Raw genomic sequence first — 14,609 nt, 5'->3', positions numbered from 1 at the left:
TAAGTTCAATTATACTTTAACTTATTTATACGGCAATTATAGCGATACTATTTTATTTATTGTTATACGAGTATTATAATACATAAATAAATCAGGTAATGCCCTCTACGAAATTTTCGATACAGCCCTGTATATCTGTTTGAATAAGCTAAGTTTAAAAAAGCTTAATAACTGATAAATAAATGTTTAATACTTACAGTGGATTGTAAGTTATAACACTATACGTATAATGCAATGGTGGGAAGTGTTTATTCAATTGGAATAGCGAACTTGGCTCCAGTTCACCTTTCTTTTCTTGCAGCGCCTGAACCTTGTTTGTATTTTTAATCTTTTCAACCGAACCCTTCAACGAAGAATGATACAGCGTTATATACCAGACATTGCAATAAAAATATTGTGAACTAGAGCTAAATTCAACATTCAAATTTGATCAACCTTCTTACTAAAGCCCCGTTATATGTGAAATTCCGTAGCTTTCACAGATCGTATCACGAACATTGTATTGTATTGTATTGTATATTGTATATTGAATTTATATAAACTTATTGAACGTATCCAACAGATTAATATGATTGGACAATGTTTTTCCCACTAATGCAATCAGAGTGGATATGGACTGAAATACTCGCTTATCAAATTCCCCTTAACTACCCAGAAACGTCGATATTCAATGCCCTGTTATGTCGAGCTTTAAGTTATTTAAAACCATCATTTGCCAGTAGTGTAAGTTTAGTTTAAAGTTAAAATATTGCATATATTTATTGAAACTAGTTTGGTAATTATGACATTAGAAACAGCATAATGGAGATTTTAATAATAATAATAATAATTTCATTCTCGGAATTGAAATAATACGTATGAAATTGAAAAAAAATGTATATGTAGTGGAAAAAAATTTATATCCAACCTTATTTGGAATCAATGAGATTTTTCTCTAAACTTTCATCTAGTAATTTCTATAACAAATTTTTAAATGTGATAAAATGTTAAAATACAGCATGTAAACGGATGTTTGAGCAGTCAAGCTTGAATACTCTTGTCTTTACAAACATAATAAATTTTATCAAAACCTACGATGTGTGGATATAATATTGAACATACTACAATGTTTTGTAGATTCAATACAAAATATATGCATAATTAATAAACCAACTTGTGTCTATTTTAAACCGTAAGACGTACCATGCCTAGCAAAATAAAAATGCACAAAAAATTTGGTATTGTTGGTAGTCCCGAAATTAAACAGTAATGTACAAATATAAACATATGTAGTATGAAGCCACAGAAAAATCAGGACTGAATATAAAATATCGTATATGTATATACATATTGCATATATATTAACTAATTTATTTATTTATAAATATAATTTTCTTGCTTTTGATGCGAGAGCTTTCTAGGGAAATGCGTGAGTAAGTATATCTTTAGCTATTTTAATACGGTAATTACAATCCAGGACAATGTGTAAAGTGTTGAGTAAAGCCTGTCAAACCATTTTAATCTTATTCTGATTAATTTTTGTTTAATTTAGTATGTAATAATCAGTGGCTAAAATTAACACTGATACAGTATATTGTTGTAATGAACAATACATTCAATTAGATTGAACACGTACGATATAACAATCAATATTTGCCAATAAAATTGTTATATATACTTTTTTATATATATTATACATAACATAATAATGGAAACTCATGTAGACTGAACATTGCGTTTAATTTTATACACGATATATTGTAAATAATATTATAGTGGGGGTGCTGATGGCAGAACGGTTTAAGATACCGGATTTCTTTATCCGAGTTAGAGATAGTGCACGTTCATATCGTACGTGTGAGTACAGTATTTTTTATCAGTACCTTTGACCTTGCACTTTAAGGACTATCCCCCTCAACCTGTTTGACCAGATCCTCGCACAGGCTAGAGCCCCATGAGAAAGGAAAAAATAAAGCTTAAAATTGGGTACGCCTGTCCATTTTGTTAAATATAGGAAGCTTCTCAAATCATATTGGATTTTTTTAATACAAGAATCTTCTGAAAGTAAAACTTTTTGGTGAAAATTTTGAAGGTTTTAGTAGTAAACGGATTGTTCCTAAAGACACTGATTCTTAAAACTAATACATAACTTTTAGACCTAAGAAAAAGACTGAAACGATCAAATTTTAAACTATAATTATGTGAATTTCGTATGTTAGATTATAAATCATTGAACAATTAAGCACTTTATATCTTAACGAATATTGTGGAATAATTAATAAGGACCGCAGAGGAAGAGTCAAACAACACTGGAAACCACACTCGTCATTCAGGCTTCATTGTCAGCTTTGATGCCGCTGGATACTGGACGATATCACGAGTACTCACAAATAACGGAGGCGGATCGAATACTAACCTTAAGGAGATTTTCTATTAGGCTAGCATGTGTGGTTGACGATATATTTTTCTTCTTATGGAGAAATCTCTAGATCGTTAAAAAACTTCTTTTGTACTTATACAGTATGAATTTTCACTCAATGCCTGGATTTTTTAAAGTAATTGTAAAGCCTTCAATCGACAAGTGATTTATATAACATTAAATTAAAAGATATAAATACAAAAATACTTTATTTTATAAATTCTTTATTTTTAATAACAAAGGGAATCTACATTATCATCAGCGTCCTACCAATGCTTCTTGTGTGGATGTCCCAATGTCTCTGGCGACAGAACTCTCCCTGGAACACAGTATTTTTATCAGTGACATATCGGTATTTTATACATTATTGAACAAGAATACGATACGAATACGAGCAGTGTTTAATTTGAAAATAGTGATTTCTATGTTAAACTAAAATATATTTTTAATAATTGAGGTTTATAGATACATTCAAAGCAAAGATTTTATCAACGAAAAGTGTTTGTCATCGAAAAACTACGATATTTTTACACTTCTAAATGGTTATTATGAACTCTAGTTTTAGGTGTATAAGTAATTTCAATGATTTAAAAATTGTATTATTTAGTAGTTAATATAGAACAAAGTACAAATCTGAAGTATTTTTTAGTTATGTTCTTAGGTATTTTGAATGCGACTGTATATAATAAATATTTTAACTGATTATATACAAGTATTGTTTATTTCAATGAATATTCTACAAAACATGTATATAGTGAGTAATTATAACGATGTTTTAACATAAAATACGTTATTACATCGTAATATAAATGTATCATATAAAATACAAGGCATTCACTCAATCATTCACTCACTCAGCACTAATTGTTCCATTTTCCGTTGTCTCAGGAAATTTAATATTGGAACATGTATGCTTCATGAGTGAACATAAAAAAAAAACTTAAGCGCTTTCATAAAGATGAAATACTCATAAGGGTTAATAATGAGGTTTGTCCCCCTGGAAGAAACATAGATTGTTTTTCAACTTTTTGATGTCAAAGAAAGACAAAATTTGATAAAACCCCGTCTTACACGCTTTACAGATGATCAAAAGATTGTAATGACAAATAAAATAAATATGTGATTAAATGGCATTGCTGCCCCTGTTCAATAGTAAAAGCAGTACACTGAAGACTATACAACCCTAATGGTTATAATAGAATTGCAGCTCGTTATGAACTATGTTTTGTTTTCGACCTCTCGATGTTCTACAATAAAGAAATTGCAACGCTCTCTTGAGACAAATAAAAGATTTATAATGAGGATCAATCACCTCTAGGTGTTTATTTGGGGTTGTTACCTCTTTTAGGGCCAAATTTTGTATTAACCTATTCTCAATGATCTCGAAATATGAAACTTAACATGCACGTGCCTCACGGCTTACATAGAAATTCAAAATCATTTTCATAAAGATCAACAATCTAAAGGGGACTGAATGGTCTTGCAAAGGCTATATGAACTATTAAGTTAAATTGAAAACAAACTATGGCTATTAACAGGAAAATAAAAGACAGGTCATTAAGATCAACAAGCCATAGGCGCTGAAATGGACTTCTAAAGAAATTTAATTATGCTTTTATTATGATTGTCCTATAAAGATAGATTTTACCAACATATGTATTTTTCTCTCAAGAGACTACCGGCCTATCAATACGTTAGTCCCGATGTAGATTAATAAAAGTTGGTACAAAGAGATGATTTTTTATCGAAGAAGAGTTTTATATCTATGTGTGAGTATAAGTTCCTAATTGGAACAGCAATGGAAACGCTTCTATAGGGCCAGTAGAATTAGTAAGAGCAGAGGAAGATTACAAGTACACAAAAATAGACTTGTTTCATTGTAGGTTTATCAGATTGAGTATGTATACCGATTTATTCTTTTGATCGAAGCAAAATTCAAAACGCTACTGTGATACCGGATATATCTCAGATCAGTTCAGTAGGTGATTATGAATGCTTATTCATCAACAAATCACCCATAAAATCGAAATTACATTTTATTTTGCGCTAGGATTCTCTTTTCCTGATTTAAAAATGTTTCATTATTAATCCTGGGTGCTAACAACCTTAGAATATCCATGATCCATTTTATTCCATTCTTAGATTTGATGCGTCTGTTTTTTTAAGTATGTCCAGGCAAGCATTTTGATTGATTATAGTGCTTTGCAGCCTGTGGTTGTAAATGCTAATTAATGATTTAACCCTTTAATATTTGGGTTTAAACCACAATACAACAAGGCCTCATCTTGTAATAGACCCTGAACTAACCAGTGATCTACAGCAATGTATTTATTGCTAAAACTACAACAGTAAGTTTAATAATATATCCTACACTAAGTAAGCATATAAAGCAATTTTTTCATATGTTATCTACGTCAGGATCTCCCAACTTAGTTTTTAATGTGTTAATTATCAATTCTTTGTACAAAATAACCCATAAAATAAGTATGCTGGATTGCAGTAAGATTTGTTCAGCATTAAGAGGCGAGACCGGTGGTTTGATTCAACGCTCCAATCAAAAGGTTAAGCTTGAACATTTAATTTAAACACAGCTTTGAAGTATAAGGATCAAGAAACAACATCGACGTGCCTAGTTTTATAAAGACTGTTTTAATAACAAGGCTTATATAAAAATATTGGTGTATATTTCATATCTAGACTTTTAGCGAATTAGACGTTCTCGTCATATTAGTAAATCCTGGGTAATGGGATAGAATAAACCATAGAAAATTCATAATAAAGTTAGGTCCGATCTGTTCAAAACTAAGACACAGACCATTCTACTATCCACTGCCTATAGTGCTACTTACGATTGACCTTTGGCCTCTCTAAAAGTATGTGACAAAACTTAGACCTAAACATAGTCAATCCAACACAAAACTATCTAAGGTAAAATTTTTCACACCACCATAAGATAACACTGGTTTCGAAAAAAAGGATTTCATTCAATTAATCGTGGACTAATACGTATTCAATAGATAAACAATATTAAGTTTGGGCTGAAATAAGTGAAAAATACGTAAACTCAAACTAGCCGCGATACATTTATTACGTGGAACATTTTCTAAACTTCCGTCAGAATACATATCCATATGCATAATATAAGTTGCATATTTTTTCTGTATTTTAGATTGAATTTAATTAATATTTAATTGTTGCTTTACCAAAACAGTTATTAAAATGTTTTTTTTAAATCTGAAGACAGCTGTTGCAAGTAGTGTCAAAATGAAATACAATTGTGTTAACATTGTTCTGTATGCTTGATAATGTTTATTAAAATTTAATATTTATTAATTAAAGTTCAGTTTTTTAATAAAAATAATTCTTACTTGGTGTCATCGGCGAATACGGCAGGACACGCAATCATGAGGGCGCAGGCCACTACCACCACCAAGAGCATCATAATCTGCAAATTACAAGTGATTTGTTCTTTACATTAACAGTATACAATTGTTACATATAATTACTATATTGTTTATTACATCTACAGTCTTTAAATGGTAGGTATTCGTACTAAGGTTGTCGTACGTTACAGTATAAAAGTCGTAGGTATTGTATGGCAACTTTGTATTTCCACTTACACTATTATGAAGTTTCTGAGCTTAAAATACATCGCAGGTTTAAGGTATTACAAAATTTTATTAATAAGCTTATTATTGGCTTTCATAAGCTAAAAATATACGGTTTATAACTTTTTAAATTAAAGTATATTCTTAAAGTTTGTATAAAATCGTACAATCATACCTTGAAGTATTCCATTGTTGAAGGATTTCAGAGACGACTACACGCGGTTCCAGACCTCAAATGGTATTCTGATATTAGGTCAGCTGTTTTTATGCCAAGGCTCTGTGTAGACAAGGTAAGTGACAGGTAGCTAAATACGGAAAAGTAACGTCTTGAAGTGTTTACAGTGTCTAATTCCAATTCCTGTCAATCCAGCTTTTATTTATTTAACAGGAGGGTAATTGTGTGTTTTGAAAATTACACACGATTTACGTTCCATCTTTCCGTTCCCCTTCTAGTAAAAGATTATTTACTAATATTTGTATCTTGTATTATTTATTATATATTTCATCATCTAGAGTATGAATTTACTTGTTAAAAAGGTTCATTATTTACATTTTGTGATGAAAATCGATTAGGAATATAAATGGTCCATTCAAATAATTAACCTCAGCGTTTAATGCTCACTAAGCAGTTTTGTTAACAACATGATACCAAAAAAGTCATTCGTAATATTAAAGTAGTGCTTCGTTTTTTCAGTTTAATATTTGGTGGGAACTTACTTTTCTATATAAATACTAGTAGTTACCCGCGGCTTCGCACGCAATTTTCTGTTGAAAAACTTTAATAATATAATTATTTTTAAAAAACTAAATCAGTAAAACATTATTATTTTACTTCCTTTGCCTTTACTAAACACAATAATTGTATCCATATCCCCTTGCGTAGTATGCATAGGCTATCGACACTATAGGCCTATGTAGGCAGTTACTTTCGGAAATATTGTCCTATGTTAGTAAAAATGCGTTTTTCCAAAATATCCCAAGGATAATTTTTGTTTAGAATTATGCTTTATATCCAGGAAAGTGGTTTTATCCTATAAAAAGCAAAATTTTACTCACCTCATTGTTGGGTCTTGGAAATTCTAAAAATCTTAATTTTTGAAAAAATTATTATGAAATTAACCTGTATTCATGGTGTAAAACAAATTACTAAACACATAAATAACCGTTATTTACACTTTACCACATAACATTTCAATTTGTTACCGATTTACAACATTTCATTAACATTTGTAAAATGTAGCCTGAAAATTAAAAAAGAAATGCCATACATTTCGTAATATAATTATTTTTATAACACTAAAACAGTAAAATATTATTATTTTACATCCTTTGCTATTACCAAACACAATTGTATCCATATTCCTTTGCGAAGTATGCGTAGGCTATTGACACTATATGTACGCTGTTACTTTCCAAAATACCCTCGTATTTAAGTTAAAATGCATTTTTCCTAAAATATCCCAAGGATAATTTTTGTTTAGAATAATTTTCTATATCCAGGTCAGAGGCTTTATCCTACACAATGCAACATTTTACTTACCTCATTGGTGAAATGTGGAAAATAAACAATCTAAATTTTCCAAAAAATTATTATGAAATTAATCTACATTAATGAGTTACAATTACTACACACATAAATAACAGTTATTTACACTTAACTACATAACATTTCAATTTACTCGTATTTACGATTTATAACACTAAACTAACTAAAATTTGTAAAATATAACCTAAAAATTCAAAAAAATTCCATAAACCTTACAATATAATTATTTTTATAAAACTAAAACAGTAAAACATTATTATTTTACATCCTTTACCAAACACAATTGTATCCATATTCCTTTGCGTAGTATGTGTAGGCTATTGACACTATTATTACACAGTTATTTTCCAAACACACCCTCGTATCTAAGTTAAAATGCATTTTTCCCAAAATATCCCTAGAATATTTTTTGTTTGGAATTATGTTTTATATCCATTACAATGTTTTTGTAGTACAATATAAAATATTTTACTTACCTCTACAATGCAAGATATAAAATAAAAGAAACTCAATTTTTCAAGAAATTGTTATGAAATTAATCTACATTCATGGGGTACAACCAATTACTACACACATAAATAACAGTTGCTTACACTTAACTACATAACGTTTCAATTTGTGTACGAATAACGACATTTAACTAAAAATTGTAAAATATAACCTAAAAATTCCAAACAATTCCATAAATTTAATAATATACCGTAATTATTTTTATAAAACCAAATCAGTAAAAATTATTATTTTACTTCCTTTGCCATTACTGAACACAATTGTACACTGTTACTTTCCGAAACACTGTTCTATGTTAACTAAAATGCGTTTTTCCCAAAATATCCTAAGAATAATTTTTGTTTAGAATTATTTTTTACATCCAGTACAGTGATTTTGTTCTACAATATGCAACAATTTACTCACCTCATTGTTGGGTCTTGGAAATTCGAAAAATCTCAATTTTTTCAAGAAATTATGAAAATAACCTATATTCATGGTGTACAACAAATTACTATTTAGTTGTACTAATCAGTAAGCGTAGGCTATCGACACTATACGTACACACACTTATTTTTTAAACACCCTCGTATCTAAGTTAAAATCTATTTGCACAACTTTTGTTTACAATTATATTTTACATACAGTACAGTGGTTTTGTCTTACAATATGAAACATTTTACCTACCTCAATAACGCAACATAGCCTAGTGAAATAACAAAATCTCAATTATTCAAATATTACAAAAAAAACCACTAATTTCTTTACATTCATAGTATACAATAAATTACCACAATCAAAAATAACAGCTGTGTACACTTAACCACGTAACATTTCAATTTATTTCCAATTTACAACATTTTACTAAAATTTGTAAAATATAACCTAAAAATTCAAGAAAATGTCATAAACCTAATAATATAATTATTTTTTTTTATAAATCAGTAAAACATTATTATTTTAGTTCCTTTTCCATTACCAAACACAATTGTATTTCATATTTCTTTGCGAAGTATGCGTAAGCTATCGACACTATATGTACGCAGTTACTTTCCGAAACACTGTCCTGTGTTCGTTAAAATGCGTTTTTCCAAAATATTCTAAGAATAATTTTTTTTTAGAATTATGTGTTGTATGCAGTACAATGTTTTTATCCTATATAAAGCAACATTTTACACACCTCATTGGTACAACCTAGAAAAATAAAATTTTAATATTGGATGAAATTAAAATAACATTAATTACTTTCTGTACATTCATGATACATAATTAATTATGTTTACATTTTAGAATAGTTATTTACACTTACCAACATAAAATTTCAAGTTGTTAACGATTTACAATGTTTGAGGTTATCGGAAGAGTATTTTTCCGCAACCCTGTATCTCAATACATATTGGTTTTTTCAAAAAACACATGAGAACGTTTTGTGCTTAAAATAGTGTGTAGTAACAAAAAAAAATACCTTTCAATAATTTTTCAGATTTTAAAAGAATTTGCAATGTGCATTAGGGTATACTACTGATTAGGCACTTTACAATAATTCAATATTTACTAAAATTTAAATGTAAACACATGTTTCTGCCTCTTTGATGAACTTCAGCTGAAAGTTTTAACAGCTGTTAAGAGTCAGTTCAATTTATATTACGTGTCGTAGCGTAATCTGCCGGATCCTATGTAAAACACTCCAATAACATAACATTAGAATGTAAACAAACTAATTTTTCAATTTGAATTGACTTTATTTGGTGAAATGAATGTTTTATGGGTGGTAAAATGCACTCTAAGTGTTAAGTTAGACCAAAAAGCTATACCTGTTCCAAATTTCAGCACAATCCGTGTAGCAGTTTCAGCATGATTCGAGGAAACCCTCCAAATATCTAAACATACAAACATTCAAACTTTCGCATTTATAATATTTTAGTGGGATAATAGTTTAGCTATATAACATTATTACATATAAAAGTAAAAAAAGCTATGTTGTTATGAATGAGCCGATGTCATCATGAATAGAATATTATTTTACATTGTATTCCTTTTAAAAGATTTTAAATGTAGTGTGGTTTTACAAATACCGATCTTTTTTATTACGGATTGCCTTTGTTACATTCATTGTTATTATACTTGGCTGACATTCAAATAGATTAATTTCGGCCTTGATGGCCTGTTTTGTATATCGAGATTAAAAATCATCCTATCACGAGGTTTAGAAAACAAATTTATAGTATTATATAAAGGTTTCTAAAATGTGAAAATACCGATGTAGAATTATGTATATGTGATTCGTATATTTAGCCTAAAAGTTTTCGGAATATTTTCGTTAAAGAAGATATTTAAAAAATTTCTCTATACAAATATGTAAATTAAATTGATTGTACTACTGTTATTGATTAGACTTTTAGGAATAACTTTTTAGTATGACTGGATAATATTTAGTAAAATTTGAATACCGCATGTTGTCTGTCTATTAAATTAATTTTAGTATCCAAATTTCGGTTTTCAATCAGCTTAAGCTACTTAATCTGGTAAAATATCCATTTCAATATAAATTATAAATATTATCTTTAATATATAGGAAGTCGTCAAGTTTCTCAACAGTATGCTGCCAATAAATATTAAAAAATATTGCATATTAATTACCCTGCAACATTTTAAAGATGGGTTACTTTTGTCTGACTGAAAATTATTACAGAGCAGTCTCATGAAGAGACTGTGGTATAAAGGATCTATCTGAGTGTTCAATAAAGATTTAGTAAATTGAAGAAATTTATTAAAGAATTATTTAATGTCAACATTGTTTCAGCAATTTGCATTGCACTTAGTATTTTTTAATAGTTTTTGGACGTAAATAAGGGTAATTTACATAAACCCTTATTATCTAGATGAATATTAGGTTACTAGGTAAATTAATTACCCAAAATTGATTTTCATTTGGCACCGTAGCATTTAATTTATTAGAAAATGAAGAATTTAATGTATTATATGGGCTAAATGACGTTTAAAGTTTATGAACAGGATGGTTAATTAATACAAATATAAGTTTCAAACTTTTAATAGTTTTGAGGTTGTGATATATATAATAAGGAATACCTTCAAATTTTTAGAAATTCTGACTTTCAGACAGTATAAAGTATGAAAGTATGTAACTGCATGCAAATAAATGTGAGCACCTTTACAATGTTTTTTTATTGTTATTTCAATCAGTAAACAATAAAAAAACTATTTCTATATTAGTACACTAAAAAAATATTTAGAAGTAAAAATCTGATTCAAATATCAGTAAATTCTCAGAACACTAAGTTTATGATCGCGTTAGGAAAGTTTAAGATCCTCTAAACTTTTATGTGTCTTGAGGCTATCTTATCGATCTATAGAACTTTATATCCACAAGAATGCCCTTTACAGCCCTCGTAGATAAAATATTTTCCCCAATTTCACATGCATATAGTACTTGCAACTTAAACATACAAAATTTTTAATTCACTACTATAATCTTCCTAAACATTGAAATTATTTACTAATAAAATGCCATATATTTATGAAGATAAAAAATCATTTAAGACTTAAATTTTATAACAATTTAATTTAGACGTCTAATGTGTTATAATATACCATATTTATAAATGAATTCTTGGTATTGATCGTTTATATCACAATACTAGCAATGTATTTGTTTATATAACAAATAAGTGTAACCACATGTGTAGTAAATCAACCACAGTGACACACGAACCCAGCGTGTAGGAGGAAGGTGACATATTGGTATCTTGTGATATCAAGTTGCCTGCCAAAACAATATTGATTTATACCGATGTTTATATCTTAAAGGAGGACAGAAAATATTGAACATGAAGCTTTAATGTCTACATTTTAAAGCTAAAACTTCCTACGTTACCTTTTTAAGTGAACACTTTTCCAAAATCGACAGAGTTATAATTAAACATTAAAGGACGTTAAACTTTTGTATAAACACACACTCTCTGTCCCTGTCTCCACCCCCCTATCACTCTCTCTCCCCCGCGCGCACACTCTCTCTCTCTCTCTCTCTTTAGGTTTTCAGTCGTAATGCGGTAGTAAAAACAGTAATCATCATGTGTTTATAAGGCTGTGGAACAAATCTAAATTCTCATGTGTACTCGTATTGTCTTTATTATACCATTAGTCTTTAAGTGATTAAGGCCATATCAACAGAGACATACCGTATTACTTTCCTTATTTATACAGAAACTTATCAATGGCGTAATTAAACTTTGTTTGTGGATTGTATAGAGTTAATATGAAATCTAAATTAAATCTTTATAATAGCCATACGATATCTGTTACTGAAGAATGGTTGTTTAATAATTACCCTCCCCCCCAGTAACTTAGTAGTTATTTATTTATTATTCTTCCTTAATTCTGTACTAAAGTCGGTATTACTTGCAACTTTTCTCAATTTTTTTCTTAATTAACATTGTTATAATATGTAGATTGTACTTCTTTGAAAAAAAAAATAGAAAACAGTGATAATTAGCAAAATGTCCATTTATGTAAATTTAGAATCCTACAAATGTATTTTAAATTTTTTTGTTCAAGAAAGTCAAAAACATGTTATTTAGATTTTTAACCGTATAGTCCTCCTAATAAATACCATGGAAGGTGTAAATTAGAATGTTCGTTCACAACATAAATATGATTTAAAAAGCACTTAACATAGAAGTAATCTAAGAAAACCCGGTAAAACTTTATTTATGAATCAGTTAGGCAATAAATCAGTTAGATGACCTGTTTGGATGAATAATTCAAAAGCAAGAAATACAAAAGCAATAAAGCAGATAGTATGAATAATTAAACATGATCCTATAATCTGACTTCCCCGTATAATACGCCACCTGAGGTCTGCAATAAGCCACTTTAACATATAGCCTCAATAAACGGTATATCATAAGCAAAATATGAGTGTAAAGATTAATATTAGTTAAAACTTAGCTTATACTTTATCCGCACATGGTTGAGAAGTAATAAAAGATGTTTATATTTTAGTTTGTACAATTAATTATTATTGCATTTTTAATTAATTACATATTAAGTAATTATTGGATTTTTTTATAGTTTTCTTCCTCATTCCAATAAAAGTAGAATCAATTTAAAAGCATAGAAAAGTGTTAACTGAAATAAAGTAAATGTTGTTCAGCGAATTACTTTAACGATGTTTGTATGCAGATTGAACACCCCTGTAGTGCGGGTAGTGATTTTTAATGAAGTAAGGTTTTTAGAGGCTAAAGCGAGAGGCAGTATCTTACCTGTCCGCTTTGACTGAAACAGAATGACGAGACTAGTTATCTCTTCTTCCAAAAAGGTTTGACTCAGAAAATGTTTGTTATTGATTCCCATGCCAGTCTACCATTCATACATAGGGTAGGGTGTCTTATCACCACAGAAGCTGTGCAGAACTTCTTATATGGTTAACACAAATGAAGGTTTCAAAAGCTTATTTTTATTGATAAACATACATTTTACCCATTACATAATTATACCATAACCATAAAGTTGGACTGAGGAGATTGATTATAGAAATAACAATGTCAAACATGCCTATTGTTAACTTCTTGCTATTTTTATGTATTAGGAAATAACCAAAACAGAGAGAAAAACACTAAAGTTCTATTTACCCATAGAAACTGTAAAATAAATTTTTATTTATCACAATATAGTTGCTAACTAAATAGAACAAATTTATGCTATGTTGTTACTTAAAAGGAAAAAAGATTTAACTAGGACAAAAATACAATATTCTTGAACACGTGCTATTTATTATGAAGTCAATACCATATAGTTGAACAATAAAAGAATGACCAATTAGGTCTAAACATCTGAAGAAGACGACATATATAGTAATCCAACATTTTTTTTACTTAACAAATATTCAATTACCCATAAGAATGTTTGAATCTAAGGATATATATCAAGAAATTAAATATGTAATATATAATAAATTCTTCGTCGAGTAGCAATTTGTGGATTAGTACCAAAAGAGTAATATCACAAATTACATCACCTAACTAAGGACATAATCATATCTGGATATAAAACTTGGGTAAAAGTTTTTAATTTGGGGAGGCGAGAAATACATATATTTTTGTATAGCGCACGATACACCAGCACGTACGTGACAGGAGTATTACAAGACCCGACGACGTTTGTTGTAACATCTTCATCGCACGTGATCTGCTTGTCAGTCGATAACCAGCTTGAATTGAGCTACTCCGAGCACACGTACAGCACCTTCTCTTAGTAGCACACTAAAACTGTTATAACCTCAGCAATGTGACACCAGGAGACACTAGCACGTACAAGCCCGGGATATTACAACACCCGATAACGTTTTTTGCACATCTTCATCGCGCGTGATCTCCTTGTTAGTCCATAACTGGCTTGAACCAAACTAATCTGGGCACATTTCCAACACCTTCTCTTTCAGGCACACTAAAACTGTTATCACCTCAACAATGTGGCACCAGCACTAGCACGTACATGACCGGGATATTACAACACCCGATAACGTTTTTGCACATCTTCATCGCGCGTG

At 29.3% G+C, this 14,609-nt stretch overlaps 1 long non-coding RNA gene across 1 annotated transcript; it reads right to left on the bottom strand.

Annotated features, from left to right (window-relative positions):
* Nucleotides 1-2,602: 2,602 nt before the first annotated feature.
* Nucleotides 2,603-6,272, bottom strand: LOC124358752. The gene is made up of 3 exons (XR_006922064.1): nt 6,182-6,272; nt 5,767-5,843; nt 2,603-2,717 (listed from the first exon to the last, which is right to left on the bottom strand). It is a non-coding gene; the product is annotated as an uncharacterized LOC124358752 (long non-coding RNA).
* Between the last annotated feature and the right edge of the window lie 8,337 nt (nt 6,273-14,609).

Source organism: Homalodisca vitripennis, chromosome 3 (assembly GCF_021130785.1).
Source record: "Homalodisca vitripennis isolate AUS2020 chromosome 3, UT_GWSS_2.1, whole genome shotgun sequence".
Classification (NCBI taxonomy): domain Eukaryota; kingdom Metazoa; phylum Arthropoda; class Insecta; order Hemiptera; family Cicadellidae; genus Homalodisca; species Homalodisca vitripennis.
This window is presented reverse-complemented; position numbering and strand designations above follow the sequence as displayed.